This window comes from Fringilla coelebs (genome assembly GCF_963513975.1).
Source record: "Fringilla coelebs genome assembly, chromosome: 1".
Classification (NCBI taxonomy): Eukaryota; Metazoa; Chordata; class Aves; order Passeriformes; family Fringillidae; genus Fringilla; species Fringilla coelebs.
Genome location: NC_140028.1, coordinates 68,862,085 through 68,877,802, shown reverse-complemented (window position 1 = coordinate 68,877,802; position 15,718 = coordinate 68,862,085).

Sequence of the window (15,718 nt, the reverse complement as noted above, 5' to 3'; positions counted from 1 at the left end):
AGACCTTTTTTCTACTTGCAACATCTTGTTTGCCTGTGGAATCTTTTTGCTTGGTAAAAATATCTTCTTTTTGAGCCGAGCTTGTCCTTTGCTCTAAGCCATAAAAGCCCCTTCTAACTTGCATACCCATTGCTTTCTAAGCTATCCAATTAGACTGGCTCAGCAATTCTTTTCTTCTATATTAAAACTTGCTTTCATTTATATTCCTTCTTGAGATCCTACATTGAAAAATCTTTCTGCTAAGCATACGTATCTGTTAAACTTTCTTGTCAAACTTCCATCGTTCCCAACAATATTTTATATATGAAAATAAGAGACACCTTATTGCGGACACTTAAGCTGGAAGAGCTCAGCTTATAAACAAACTCTGCAAAATGCTCCTTTTCTGTTCCTTTTTTCTCATATGGAGTCAGTTCTGCAATTAAGTAGCATAAATAAAGTATATTTCCCCTAGACTGCTGCACAAAAATCAGTCAATATGAAAACCAAAGAACCATTTTGTATTATTGCAAGGGGACTTTAGCTGATGTTGTCCTTGCTTATATTTCCATCAGCTGCTCAGAATAAGGAGAGAAGATTCAGGCTCTTGCCTGAATTCTGTTTACCTCAATATGGACTTAATATTTTATGTACCAATCTTGGCCTAAATTTTTTTGGATCTTAAAAGACATTAGGATACATAAAACAATTTTCATTGAATTTTTTTCAGCTCGTAAGCCATTAATTTATTTAACCGGCTTTCATATATGTGTGATTTCCTCGAAAAATTTTTTTTCTCTTGTGGATTGAGGAAAGAAAGCATTTAGAAAAACAGAATCTAAGAGAAAGAGTTGGTCAAAAAGCACCAAACATATCAAATATTCACTAATAATAAAAGAATCTCATCACATTCAGTGGTGATAAGGAGTTCTCTACAACGCCCCATGAAAAGTTTACTTATGCAAGAAACAAAACTTCACCTCAAAATAAACTTTACTATTGGTTACCAAAAACTGTTGTTAATTTCAATGTGACAAATGTGATTGCCTGTTTAGGAACCATATTTCTGAAGTAGAACTGGTAATTTGAGTGGAAGATAGGTGTTCAAACTGGCTTTGTTTTCAAATCATACCACCCTACTCTTTCCCCCCCTCCTACCCTAAATCTTAATTTCTAGTAAAAACAACTTTCTTTCTAGAAATATTGACAAGTCAGTGTTTCCCTATTGCTGACATGATAAGTTATGTAATGCATGAACTAAAATACAATTAAAACATCACAATAAAAGAAGAATTATTTTTAAAATAAAATTTCAGTTATTTTATTCTTACAGTAGAATTCTCTTTGTACTGTGAAGATTTTAGTTTAAAGCCTTTGCAGTTGCATTAAATTCTGGTTTTATGGAGGAACATTAATTTGAAGTGCATTTCTCCTTTGATGTTCCTGATACCAAGAGCTCAATTGCTTGAAAACATTCTTAGTCACATCCTTCTTAGCTCAAATAAAACTTATTTATTGTGTGTTTTGTAGGTGCCTTAAAATATTGAGCAGAAATATCAGCAGAACTTGTTTGATTCTTTTCCCCTAAACTTAATTAGACACCTGAAATATCTCCCCACAAGTTTAATGTGAATAAATGGCTACGGATGGACTGTATGAGAGTAGAAGGAAAGACAGATGCACTGATTAAGGAATAGGATATTCACAGTGACATTGCCACAAACCTTATGTCGTGCCTAACTGAACTCGTAGCATTCATCAGGACTATCTCACTGATGTGTCAGTTGGATGTTTCATGTTCAAATGCACCATGCTACAGGCAGTCCTGTAAATCTTGAGCACTTATCTGTAGCTGAAGGAAAGCTCTCATATCCTGTACAAAATGACACCAAAGTTGTCACTGTCTAGGTTAACAATGACAGTGGTATTTAGCTACATGAATTTTTCTGGCTTACCATCTGTCATCATGTTCCGTGCTTTCACTGGCACATAAAAGCTGATTAGTCCACATCAGCAAGCGCTGCTTTGAAGAACAAATTAAAATGCACCAAAAGTTATGCAGTACTTTAATTGCCTCCCTGGAATGCATCCAAATTAAAATATGTTTGCGCGGATAAAAATGATAAAAGAAACCTCCCACAGACAAAAGAACAACCCCATGCTATTTGGTTAAGGTCAGAGAATCTTGTCCTATTGGGACACAAAACACCTCAAATCTTGCATTGAGTTTTGGGCTCCCAGCTATACGGAGGACATTGAAGCAAGTCCAGAGAAGGGCCATGGAGCTGGTGAAAGGTCTGCAGCACAAGTCCCATGACAAGAAACTGTGGGAACTGGGGTTGTTTAGCCTGGAGAAAAGGAGGGCCAGGAACAATCTTATCACTCTCCACAACCACCTGAAAGGGGGCTGTAGCCAGGAGGGGATCCACTTCTTTTCCCAGGTAACTAATGACAAAACAAAGGGAAATGGCCTCAAGTTGTGCCAGAGAAGGAATTCACCATATTTAAGGCCTATGTGTAGTTCAGCTACTTACAGGAGCACAAATATTCCTATGGTTTTAGGAAGATTACAGCTAATTTTTTTAAGTGCAATGTCCTCTACTGGCCAAGTAAACTGAAAGAACCTAAACCAGATAGAGAAAAAAAAAAAAAAAAAGGCAAGGCAAATAAGGAATTTGTGCTACCTAAATGTTACACTTCTAAAGTAACTAGCTAAACAATGTGTTACATACATTATTTGTGCATATAACTTTAAATGCAAAGAACACAAGATTTCTATGGACACAGGCATAATATGATACACATCTAGTTCATCCCCTTTTCTGTCATCCCTTTGTTTTCATCTAGCATGTATCACCAGTATTAATCTTTTATTATTTTTTATTTTATCCCAGCAGCATGAAATAACAACAATAATTGCATTTGGGCCTGCATTTTAGAAAGCAAGTTGCTGAAAATGCTTTTTAATTTTTTTTATTATGCAAGTTCATAAAATGAAAAATTACTATATCTCAATCTCCTCTTTTTAAAGTCTGTCAAAGATTAAAAAAAAAAAAAGAACACAATAAAGCTAGAAATTATTTTCACCAGAAATTGATCTAGAAATAATTTAAGTTCTAGTAGGAAGACAGAAATTTTACAAAGAGTGGAACCTATCTGGAACAAAAATATTATATATTTATAATATATGTGTGTGTGTGTGTGTATGTGTGTGTATTTCTTCCCCGTACCCAAACTCATCCAGACTGTCACAAGTATATACACAATTTATACAAGTGCTGTCACCTCTGTGGTTTGCCCAAGGATGTCTTTATTGGTTCTATGATGCTCTTGCAATCCTGGCATAAAAGAAATACTTCTGTTCCTCATAACTACCTAGATAAAATCTTTTTAGAGAAGGGCTCTCAGCTGCTGTTAGCAGTCAGTGCAGAAGGCAGTACCACACCTGGTCTACAACTGGAACAAAATGATCAAGCATACATTCCTGCAAATATTTATCATTTTATACTGGATGTCTACAAAATACTTAATTTAATGTCAAGATGGCTTTTCCTAATTTTCCAGTACTTTGGGGTATAAATTTTGACTATATGCCAGGTCTTCCCTTAAACAATGTTATGACAAGAATCTGTGCCAACAGCACTTGGGTAAAATATAAAATATGTTATCCATGCAATCCAGGTGTCAGGTATTCCTACGTTTTTGAAACAGAATAAATGATATGGAATTTGTTCAGCTTTAGTATGCATAGCAATTAATTCTTTTTTTCACTTTCCTTCATCATTTCTTTCTCTCTGTATGTGGAGTGGTTTAAATATTCCTCTAAGATCACGCCATTAACTTATTTCATTCCATTCAGCCTTCACATTCGAGTCTCAGTGGTAGAATATATGCAAGATGCAAATGTTTTAAGGGCTTCCAGAACATATTAGAAACAGATTTTTGATTAGGCTGCCGTGGTCATGATATGGATGAGTACAAGTGAAGTGTGATATAAACAAAAGCATAATGGTAATGTTTATTATGCCAAAACCTTCTACTGTTTGACCCCTCCTGGCTTTTTTTGGGTTTATGACATTCCACTGGTTCATATCCACCTCTTGAAATGTCAACAATGCACTTTAAATTTTGGAAATGCAATTAACTCTCCACTGAAAGTATGGAATATGACTCTCCTATTTGGTCTGTTGCAGTTTGCCGCTAGCTCATTTTAGATTAGTTCTCATTACTAGTTGGGCTGTGAAAGATACTCGTTAAGCACCATATGTTCAAAAGGACATAAGTCTTAAGATTAAATTCTGCTGCCTCCTCTTGGCCAGTAGTTCATTATAACAGACCTTGTTTGCATGCATCACCAAGTGCTTGTGCCAGAAAAAGGCAGTAGCATTTTGTGGTTTATCTGCTAAAAATCCAAAATAAGTAATTTAATGTCTATTGGTTAGCTTCACATTCTTAGCATTGATGCAATAATAATAAAGAAAAAACGCTCTAATAGTTTTGCAGGGATCAATGGCAATAGAGCCATCAAGCTGCATGGAAAGAGAAAAGAAGCTCCCAGAATAAGTGAAAAGAATCTTGAAGTCATATATTTTATGCTCCTTTAACACTAACCAGATCCATTTGATATATCAAGGTTTTCAAAATGAAATTCAACATGATCCTCAACAAGCTGTGGTTCATATACACATATTTGGGCATATTTTTCAACAGTGAATTACACAGTGAGTACATTTAAAGTTCCTTTTTAAGGATAAAGCCAGTTTTCTTATAGAATTGGACAGCTGGACATTTATTTGGCACATTTCAGTGAAGCTGAAGGAGATAGATGAAATCATGGAAGCAGTAACCATGCTCTGTCCAGGCACTAAATCCTGCTTCTCAGCAGGACAAAACAGCCTGGGGACAGTTATTATAGCATGGCCATGCTGTTTCAAGAACCTGAACTAGTTTATTAAGGGGTGGTAATGGTACAGCTTCATGGCACAGCACCATCACTGGTGGACACTCTTCATCTGCAGACTACTCAGTCCTAAGAAGGATAGAACTAATTTTCTCTGAGAGTTTCTTACACAGATGCTAATTTGGGGCTAATATTTCAGGCTTAGCCATCAAAATAATCATTCCCTTCAGCACTAAGAACCTTATTAGACCTGTCATTATAAATCATCCTTTCACCCCTGTGCTACTACAACTTCTTATCAGAAGCTTCTTTGAGCTGGGTGGGTGTGTGCTTCATAATGAAAGGACCTTTATAAATTCCTTCAGAGTGTTTTGACAGCTTACAATTATATTAATGTCAATTCACACAAACAATACCTACTTGTTCCCTACAAAAAGAAAAAAAAGAAAGTCTACCTAGAAACAGCAGAAAGATACCTAACTAACATTCTCTTCTGTTAATGTGTAGGTCTGAGGCACAATAAAAGCAGTGTTTTCCTCTCAACACCACTGCAAGACTCAAAGTGCACCATCTGACACCTTGGCAAGAAGAGACATCTGACTTCAGGATGTGGCAAAGCCCCACTGTACCAATGAGGAAGATAAGAGCTAATTCCAGGAATTCTGAAATAGTTCCCTAAGAAAGCAATCTATTATGGTTAATGCTGGGATTGTTTCTATAGTGTTTATTACAATTTCTTTACCACAAATATGAATAGAACCCAACATTTTGACATGTAACAGGAACACATTTTAAATGCAGCAAACTACTGCGTAAAAGTATTTGCATGACTCCTCTTATAGACTCTTATTAGACTCATAGCCTAATGCAGTTAAGGATAGATTTTTAATAACATGAGAAACATAAAGACATGTCAGCCAAATAAGGTTGACATTCAGAGGGTAATATAACAATAAGCTCGTCCCATGGTCTCAAAGACAGAGAGGAGTATTTTGAAGTTATACAGAAAAATGACAAAGCAACAATAGTTTTACATTGTTTAAGAAAATAGCAAAACCTACTAACCTTAAAATTTGCCATTTTTAAGATTGATAAAAGCAAAGAAAGGACAAAACACTCACGCACACAAAAAAGAAAAAAAAAAACCAAAAAATCAAACAAACAAACAAAGGAAAAGAAAAACATAAAAAGAATAAAAGAAAAAAGATGACACTGACCTTTGTTTCATCTCACTAGTTTTCCAATGCATCAGACAAACTTTTACATTTCTTAGATGTTCTTTGTTTCATTTCAAAGTCATTACCCCCAAGAGTTTGATTAAACAGTATTCTGGTTGGTGAAAATAAATAGCTAAACATGTCAGCAAAAGTGCTACTGCAAGTATTTCTATAAATTGAGTCAAATGCAAAGTTGAAGTCAGATTCTTCAACATAAACAGCTGGGGACAGAAAGGATTTTCTCCCTCCAGACATAACAAAGATGGTAAACTAAATGAAAATTGGTGGTGCCAAGCAACAAGACAAGAGACAACAGGCAGAAACTGATGCATGGGGAGGTTCCACCTGAATGTGAAGAAGAATATTTTACTTCTTTACTGTGCAGGTGACTGAGCACTGGCATAAGATGCTCAGAGAGGTTGTGGAATCTCCCTTGCTGGAGATCTTCAAGAACTGTCTGGATATGATCCTGTGAAATTTGCTGTGGGATGACCCTGCTCTAGCAGGGAGATGGATCACTCCCAATCTTACCCATTCTTTCTTCAGTGAAAAAAGGAAAACAAATTTCAGCATGTTGCCCAAGATAAAATAGATGGTTTTAGAAAAGAGAGTGTACTGCACAGAAAAAATTACATGATGATTCATAATGAAATGAAGGACATCAACATAATTAATGCAAAGACAGTCTGCAAACACCCTTAATCCTCCAGTATGCATTAAGCCTGAAGAAAAGGAATCACTGTTGCAGAAAATGGGTAAGCTTTAATCTATATCTATACTGTCCTTGACACTTCTGAGATTCTTGATTATTACCAGTTCACATGGTATTGCTGAGGATGTGCAGAAGCTTTATGCTATAGGATAGTAAGTCTTTTAACCAATTTAATTTAATCTTATTTCATTTGTGCAAATCATCCTGCAACAAATATTGACTTCTTTGCAAATATTGAGTATAACTTTTTAAACATATTATGCAAATAAGATTTCAATCTGGCAAACATTACAAACCAACCATTTCAATATTGCCTGTAATAATATGCCTGGATGAATAAAGTCAGGTCTATGCATATATTTATTTATCATACTTAGGCTAGTTCACTCTTTTACCTTGACCTCATGGTCATGTCTCTGCTGAAATTAAATATATTTTTCCTCTCACTTTAAAGGAAATGAGAAGAGAAGAGAAGAGAAGAGAAGAGAAGAGAAGAGAAGAGAAGAGAAGAGAAGAGAAGAGAAGAGAAGAGAAGAGAAGAGAAGAGAAGAGAAGAGAAGAGAGAAGAGAAACAGCTGCTGTGGAGATAATTGCATGATAGATGGCTAAACTGGAGATTATCTGAACTTAGGTCATCACCTAACCAAATGAGAGTACTATTTCTGCTACTTGATCAAATGACTGAAATCTCAGATAACCTGGAGAAACACTTCTATCACAGAGTGAAAATGACTGCTCTCATCTGGAGTTAGCTTAAACTTTATTTACAAATATATTTTGAATAACAACTCATCTTCTTCCATTAAAGCTAGTAGCACTTATGTCAGAAACATTCTAGAAAAAATAAACAATACAAAAGTGATTTGATGTAAAATTCTCCCTTTTTTCAGCAGCTTTAAAGAAACTGCTGTAGACGTCTTTTTAAGCAGGGTATTAACATCTCAGAACAAACTTACTTTTAATCACTAATTATACGAATTGAGTTGAAAGTGGGAACAGAGAGATGAAAAGAAAAACTTATTCCATTACTCATTTCCCAATATGAGGAATTATGTCTCTAATTTAAATGCAAAGTCGATTACGTAGCCATGGAGGTCAATATTGCAATGCCAAAATTTTCCGATAGTTATCTTTAAACCGGAAACAACATTTGCATCTATCACTAGCATAGGAAATAATTATGGAAATTAACTGGTTACACTGTAGGCCATTACTTTATAATAGTAGTTGTCACTGCATATTTTGGTGTGTGTGATTTTTGTTTAAATAGAATTTATGTTGTTTCTTCATATTTTACATATAAATAAATATGTTATGCACCTCATAGTTTACATGTAAAAGCTGTTGGCCACTAAACATCCTCAGTAACTGAGAATTCTGGTGGGAAGGAGCAATGGACAGGACGCTTTCTGGTGTGTTCTGATCTCAAAGATTCAGCATAAGCTCCTGTGTTTCTGCCAACAGTCTCAAAAAATAGCAATTGGCTCATTTGGCAAGTGATGTTAATTGCATTCTCTTTGAGTTCAGGAACTTGGAGAGCATTTCTCTGTTTTAAATTAAGCCTCCTCACCAGGGACCAACTTCAGAAATGGATTGAAGGCATTGGAATTATATAAATGGATACCTTATTCTGACTTATTAATATGCATATTGCACTAATCTAAACTCCCTTTATATTCTCTTTAGATTTCCCCAGGTAATTCTATCATTTTTTCCTCTCATTTCCATAAATATATCGATATGTTACATCCCACTCTTTAACTTTGTCCAGTGTATTCACATGAAAAAGAGCGAGAATGTTTTTAATTTCTAGGCTGAAAACTAGATGAGCAGGAAAAGGGACCCAGAGGAACAAAAAAGCTATAGGTAAATTATATAATTACATTATGCCTCATCTAATTGAATTTGTACTAGTTTCTAAGTGTACTGGCAACTTACATATGTATCCTTTTAAATGTAAGTAAACGGAATGGATGAAATTATGCTAAAGACCTCTAAATGAATAGAAATCTAGAAACTGAATTTTGTAAGTCATATAAATACATTAAAACTGTTGAAAAGTTTCAAATCCATTACATTTCAGAAAATAACCTTGTAATTGATCATCTCAGAATACCTTAACATAACCTCTTGACTTAACTCTGGCTGCTTTCTAAAGGACATGTTGATTATCTACATAATATATTAGACTTTCAAGAATACGACATTCTATCTGGTTGCCCTTGAGGAGGAAATTACAGACTGTCTACAGGGAAGGGCTGAACATAACTGCAAAATATTTATAACTTAATGTGAAATGAATCTGGTAGTCTTTTGACACCAATATAATAGTTGCTAAATTGGTGCATGGGTAGCAGGCAGATAGGTGGATTCAGAGAAATTAAAACTATTGGGAATTATTAAACATATGGCCATATGGAGACATGTACATGAAGGCTGAGAAAGCGTTTAGAAATTTTTTGCTATATCCTTGCCCTCTTCTCTTTACTTTTTTTTTTGTTTATCTATGCATGGCCACTGTCAGAGATGAAATAACAAAGAAAAGGAATGAGGTTTTAGTCTGACTCACCAGAGCTTCTCTTACAGGTTTTTCAACTTTGCACCATTCAAGTTCATGGATATCATTATATCCATGTTTTCTTCAACAGAATAGAAAAGAGGACGGAAAGAGACAAAGAAAATCCTGAAAATTCAAAAAGGCCTTATTAAGCGGAGTGCTAAATTCCATGGATGCCAGCTAGTATTGCAACAATTTTTTTAAACTGAGATCTGACCTTAATGAAAGAGAATCAGAGTCATAGAATGGTTTGGGTTGGAAGGGACATTAAAGATTATTTCCAAATCCCTAGCCATAGGCAGGGATGCTTTCCACTAAAGTGCGTTGCCCAAAGCCCATCCTACCTGGCCTTGTGCTCAATTGCTAGAATAAAAGCAGTAAATATGTTTGAGGTGTGGCCTTGAAATTTCATGTTTATGAAAAATAAACTGCATATTGTCTTATCATTAAGAAGAAAATGCTTTGACAAAGTTTTTTGATGAATCCCATTTAATCAGAATGGTAGACTTCTAATGAGCTGTTAGAAATGGAGTAACTGTCCTGACAAAACAACATGTCCTGAGGGTTTTTTTTCTGTTTTTAAAGATACTTCTGAAATTATACCCCCAAATGTTTCATTGCCAAGACAAGAGACACACGGTCTATTTGGCTGTGAATTGCTTATTTGAAACAGCTTAGTTATTGTATGGGTCTCTAATGAAACTCAGCATTCTGTTTTTGTCTGTTTTGTGGATGAGAAAAAAACCTGAAAACCTTTTATATATCTCTTGAAGAAAGGATTCTGTCCTGATAAGCTACAATTCATTGTATTGTAACCAAAAGAAGCTGTTGAACTTGTACATTAATGGACTTATAGACCTTGTCAGGATCATAAAGATGAAGTCCCTCGATTGCTTTATGTATATTTCTCATTGCCCTTCATGAACAAAATTATTTTGAGATAGGTTAAATACTCTTAATCATATTTGTGGTTTTGATCTTTTTATAGGGATTGATATCTCCCAAGTTTCAAAAGTATTTAGAAATCACAATGAACTTCCTAAATAAGTTAAGTTCAATCTTAAAATTTATCAGTAATGAAGAATGAGACCTAAAAAAAAAGTTATGGAAAAGGGAACTAGCAATAATATGTATCTTTCTTCAAAATAAATAATGGAATGAGTTTAAAATCACAGGATCACAGATTGTTTCATAGGGGATAAGCAGAAAAGAAAGTATGTTTTCTATGACAAAAAATAGAAAAGGCTGCTGTTATTTTGATGAATAAAATATTAGTTTTATTCAGTGCTTTACAACAAGAAGCAGAGTTACAGTATTATTCTCTAAAATAAATTTCCATTTAACTCTTGTTTTGAACATGTAAAAGCCAAAAGTTCAGCAGGAAGTTGAATCAGTTGCTCTCTCTTACCTTTCACCATAGTCACCCAGGAGAGGAATTGCAGGTCCAACACCACCCTACATCATACATTGAACTTTGTTATTCCCATGGCCATTGCCACAACAGTCCTCTGTGAACAAGCCAGAGTGATAGACATGCACAAAAGGTGTTACAGCTCACCCCTGGGCTGCAGTGCCCACTGAGGAGCCTCTCTCTCTCCAGTGCCCATAGACAAGAGTCATAGGGCAACCAGGCTTCCAGCTTGGATCTTTTCTTGCAGTGCCTGAAGACAAGTGTGAGGAATACAGGGTGAAGACAACAGTGCCACAGGATAGGAAAGGCTGCCTGTAGCGCCAAAGAACTCCACAAAACTACTAGCTTTTGTTTTGCACCAGGACCAGACTGAGAAGCTAAAACTGCTGGGTATCACAGCAGTAATTAATCATGTTACATGTGTTCTCAGGACACAAATGGAGCAATCTTAGACTACTCTGTGGACACCTGATGGGGCATTTTATATATAGAAGCAAAAAAATGTATTCATCTAAGTCAAAATTTGTCTAGGAAGAGTACAGGATACTTTTTTCTCCTCCCAAATGCCTTTATCTGTGCACTTAACTTTATGACATAACCTGTGTGCACTCCCATTACTTGATAAATTGAGAGGTTTTTAGAAGGCCAAAGAGGACTGCTGTTGACTTTCAATGTAAATCGGGCAATTTTATTATCTCCCACCAGATCTATAAATGTCCTTACTTGTTCTGTACTTTAAAGAATATAGGGTTCCCCAGGCATTGGGTCATTAACTTAAACATTCTCTTTTCTTGCCCTACTAAAGGGGTCATGGTTAGTTAATGTGGATATTTTGAAGAAACATCATTAAACATTCATTATGACTTATTAAAAGGAGCCAGAAGCAAAATAATATTTCAGATGCAAAAAATATCTGACCTTTAACATGTCAAAGAATGGCTGAATTAAGCTTTTTAAAGCTTTTAAAAATGGCTAAATTTCATTTTTGAAAGTCTGTGATTCTGATTTTCATTATTATTCTGCATTTGAAGACTCCTTCCTCCACAGCCTGGTAGGCACAAATTATTTGCAGTCTCAGGCCTTCCCCTCCCAAGTAAGCAGAGTTCTGCAGTGATTTGGCCTTTTGCAAGTAAAATATTGAACTTTGAATTGATTTCATGGCAAAAGCAATTTATAGCTGAAAGATCTGTTAGAATACTGTAGAGCTGATACTTCATGAACATTAAAATTTCTACTTCAAACAAATTAAAAGCTGTAGTTGATTTGCATATATCTTTTCTGAATAGTATTTCCCACCCCCACCTTTTTTTTTTCCTTTTTTTCCCGTGGAACAGCAGTCAAATGCTCTGCAAATTAGCAAGTATTGAGAACTGGATGGTTTTCTGCTCTTAAAATTCAGCTGTTCTCCACAGCAAGGCAGAGGACAGGTGCCTTTGCATTGTTAGATTACTGCATATGGTGCTCTGTCACTTTCCATGTTTCAATTCATGCTGCAGCTCTAGAAAAGAAATCATTTGTAACGAGCAATCAAACAGTATTCAAGAGTTTAGCAAGTGCTGCCTTCTAGTCAAAATTTATTACTGTAATTGCTCAATTAATAATGTCTTTACAATTTGTAAAGCTCAAGGTTCTGCATGCAAAACTAAGACAAGAGAATCTACACAGAAATATTGCTGAATCTTGTTTTAAAGATACTGTTCAGGTGTAAGTCTGTATTCTAATAAAAGCAGGTTCTATATTTGCTTAAGAAAAAGAGTAGCATGAATCATACAGCCATTTTCCATACCATGCACAAGTATATCAAAATAGGGAATCCACAGATATGAGCAACACGGTTGAATGTGCTCTCAGAAGTCATATAAGATTATAATACTGACTGGAGTAATAAGAGTCTGGTTTGTTCTGCAACGAAGAAGCACCCTAGGAGGTGGATAAACTTAGCAGAAATTCTGTTGCATTATTCCCAAATGATATATAAACTGCTAAGTAGAGTAGTTTATTAAATATTTTAAAAAGCTGTTGCCAATGTAAAGCTCTAAATTGAAAACTGAATTGCAAATATTTAGTATGCATGAGACTAGTGGAAAAGAGACATGGTATAAATAAAGAGTATTTTATTACTGAAATTATGGCATTGAGGCCAGACTGGGTATTAGTACAACATTTAACCTGAAGCTCTACTCCTCTTTTGCCTGCAATAAATTCAGTCACCTCAAGAGATTTTCTTCCTTGTTTTTTCTCTTTTTTTTCATAATTAATCTTATCCAAATCCCCCTAGATATCAGGTTTTATTTTAGAGCTAGTCAAACTATATCACAGTGTAAATGTAACACTTATCTTCTGTTTGCCCATGATTAATTAATAAATTCTGATTTCTGTGGCTATTTTTGATAAGTAAACATCTTCCAAGTAGTTTATTAATATAAATACCAACTTGTGATTGTCCATGAAATGTCAGCTTTGACAGTTCACTATTGACTGCTTTTGGTCATCTGAATTGGTTGTCCTCCTCTCTTGGAATTTTTAAATATTTGAAAGTAGGATGATGTGGACTGACAAATTAAACCGCAAACACTCAAGCACATCTACTGAGCTTTTTATAGGTTAACATTTGCTCTAGACTTCTTACACCTTGGAATCCTCAAAATTTTGATAATTCTTGGGCAATGTATAACAAATACCCACAAAATTTGCATTATTCTTTGAGAAAATGTTTGTGAAACTATTATCTTAATTTGACCAGTCCTTTCCTACACAAGGTGTCCTCTTTTGGTGTCTGAATATTTCTCTGAATATTTCTATCAATATTATGTAGGCAAAGGATCTTCATATTTCCCTGTCAAACTGCTGGGTTGTAAGGGAGGGAAGGTTTTCCTTAGGATGGGATATGACCTTAGGTTAAATAAAGCATTGGTCCAACTCACATAATTTCAGCCACTTTGATGAGGCACTCTGATCCAGATGCTACGGGTCTGTGCTCCATGCTCTGCTGGCAGGAGGCAAAATCAAATTTTGGTGACCCAAGGAGATGGAAAATTTGGGGCTTATTTCCACTCATTATTAATCAAAGTCACTATTTCTCTCACCAGCCCATCCCCATCCCATCCCATCCCATCCCAAATATGTGACCTGCTCCCTTAAGGGTAGGAGCCTTTCTGTCGAAGTCTTATTAAGCGAGCTGTTTGTCCACCTGTCTGAGCCACCCTGTGCAGGTGTTTCATCTTCCTCTCTCCATGTGCATTACAACATATCAATACTCATTGAAGACCACCACAACTTCTAACTTCAAGTTTAGATCTCTTCCCTATAGAAATGAAAGCATAAGCAAAAGAGAAGATGAATTATTGTGATATATGCCAATCAGAATTTGGAAGAAGGTCAGAAAAATATGCTACTTGCAACTGCAGCAAGACTGTTCAAATAAAATCTACCGCCTCCAAAAAAAACTCCACAAAACTACAAAAGAACTAAACCAAACCAAACAAAAACAACAAAAAACCCCACCAGCAAAAAAATCCAAATATTTTGTTGGGATATTTAGCATGAGATGGCACTCAAGTGGGGAATTTTATCTCCTGGTCAGTCTGTCCAGGTGGTGATGGGAGTCCATTTCAAGGGTCCTTAGCCATACCAGAAGAGACTTCTCATGCTGTAAGTACTACTAAAGTTTTATAAGCAAGTTGAGCTGTGGTTTTATGTGACCACTCCAGGGAATGCTTGATCCATTTCTATTAATTAACCTAAACTATAAATAAAATGTTTTAATTTACTGTATGCCAAAGATTGTTTTATGTGAGCATGTCTGCAAGTACAAAAAAAAATTCTGCAAAGTATTTACAAGCAGCTTTCCTGTGTACTATCTGAGTAATTCTACAGCAAGAACTGCCTGGGGAAGTTGCAGCAACAGCCAGGTCCTCCACTCAGGACATTAATCAGCATGTTTAAGCATATAAATAATGCCTGTCAATTGGCTTGTGGACAGCAGGAACTGCCTAGGGGAATCTGCAGAACTCTTTCAAATTCCCACTTCAAGTGCCCCCGTAACCATAGTTCCTCAGGAAGCCAGTCAGAAATCCAATCAGTGACCCTGTCTCAAGTCAGCCCATTGTTTAACTGGTGTGGAGAACAGCTGGCAAACACCTGGCCCACCCAAGGAAGTGATGAGAATGCACACTGAACGGGCACCTGAGCACAATCCTGACAGCCAATGCTGCTATATCTTCAACTTCCACTATGTTATCATTAAAACAAACTCCATAGGCTTTTCCACACTAAATGTTTGGGGATTTGGGACACAGGTTCCATTTCACTCCCTAAGTGGCTGTTGTACTTTATTTAGAAAATATAGTCCTTTGAGAATAAATGTCTGCACTAGATGGGTTGAACCAGCTTCTATGTGACCTTTGATTCAGCATCATTAAGCTATGAACAGAAGAATACTAGAAATGAGGCAATTTATTTTGCTCTGAAAGTTTCCAGAAATTGTTGTCCCCTTTTTCTCCATTTCTAAACGTTTTCTCATTTGCTGTTGTTGAGAGAATTAGAGTAGAAAAATTCTGTATAAAGCACAAGTGCAAAGTCAACGGTTGGCTACAATTTGCAGAAGAGTGAAGGAAGTGAATAATTCAAGATGTACCATGCTTATATGACTTTGAACAGCTCTAGACACTGAGTATTTCCTGCTGAAGTACTCTGGCTCTTTGGAAATTTAGGTTATCTATAGAGGTACCAGTGCATAAAATGCAAATCAAAAAAAAAAGCATTAGGTACTTCTCTGCAGTTTTTATATACTAGCTTGTTTGTTTTGTTTTTTTTTTTTCCATCATTATTTCAGTCTGCTCTCCTTTAGATTATTTCTCTTTTTCTTAATCTCTACAAAACCTTTCTGACAGACAGGCATTTCTCAGCTTATTTCTATCTACATCAAGCATATTTTTGTTGT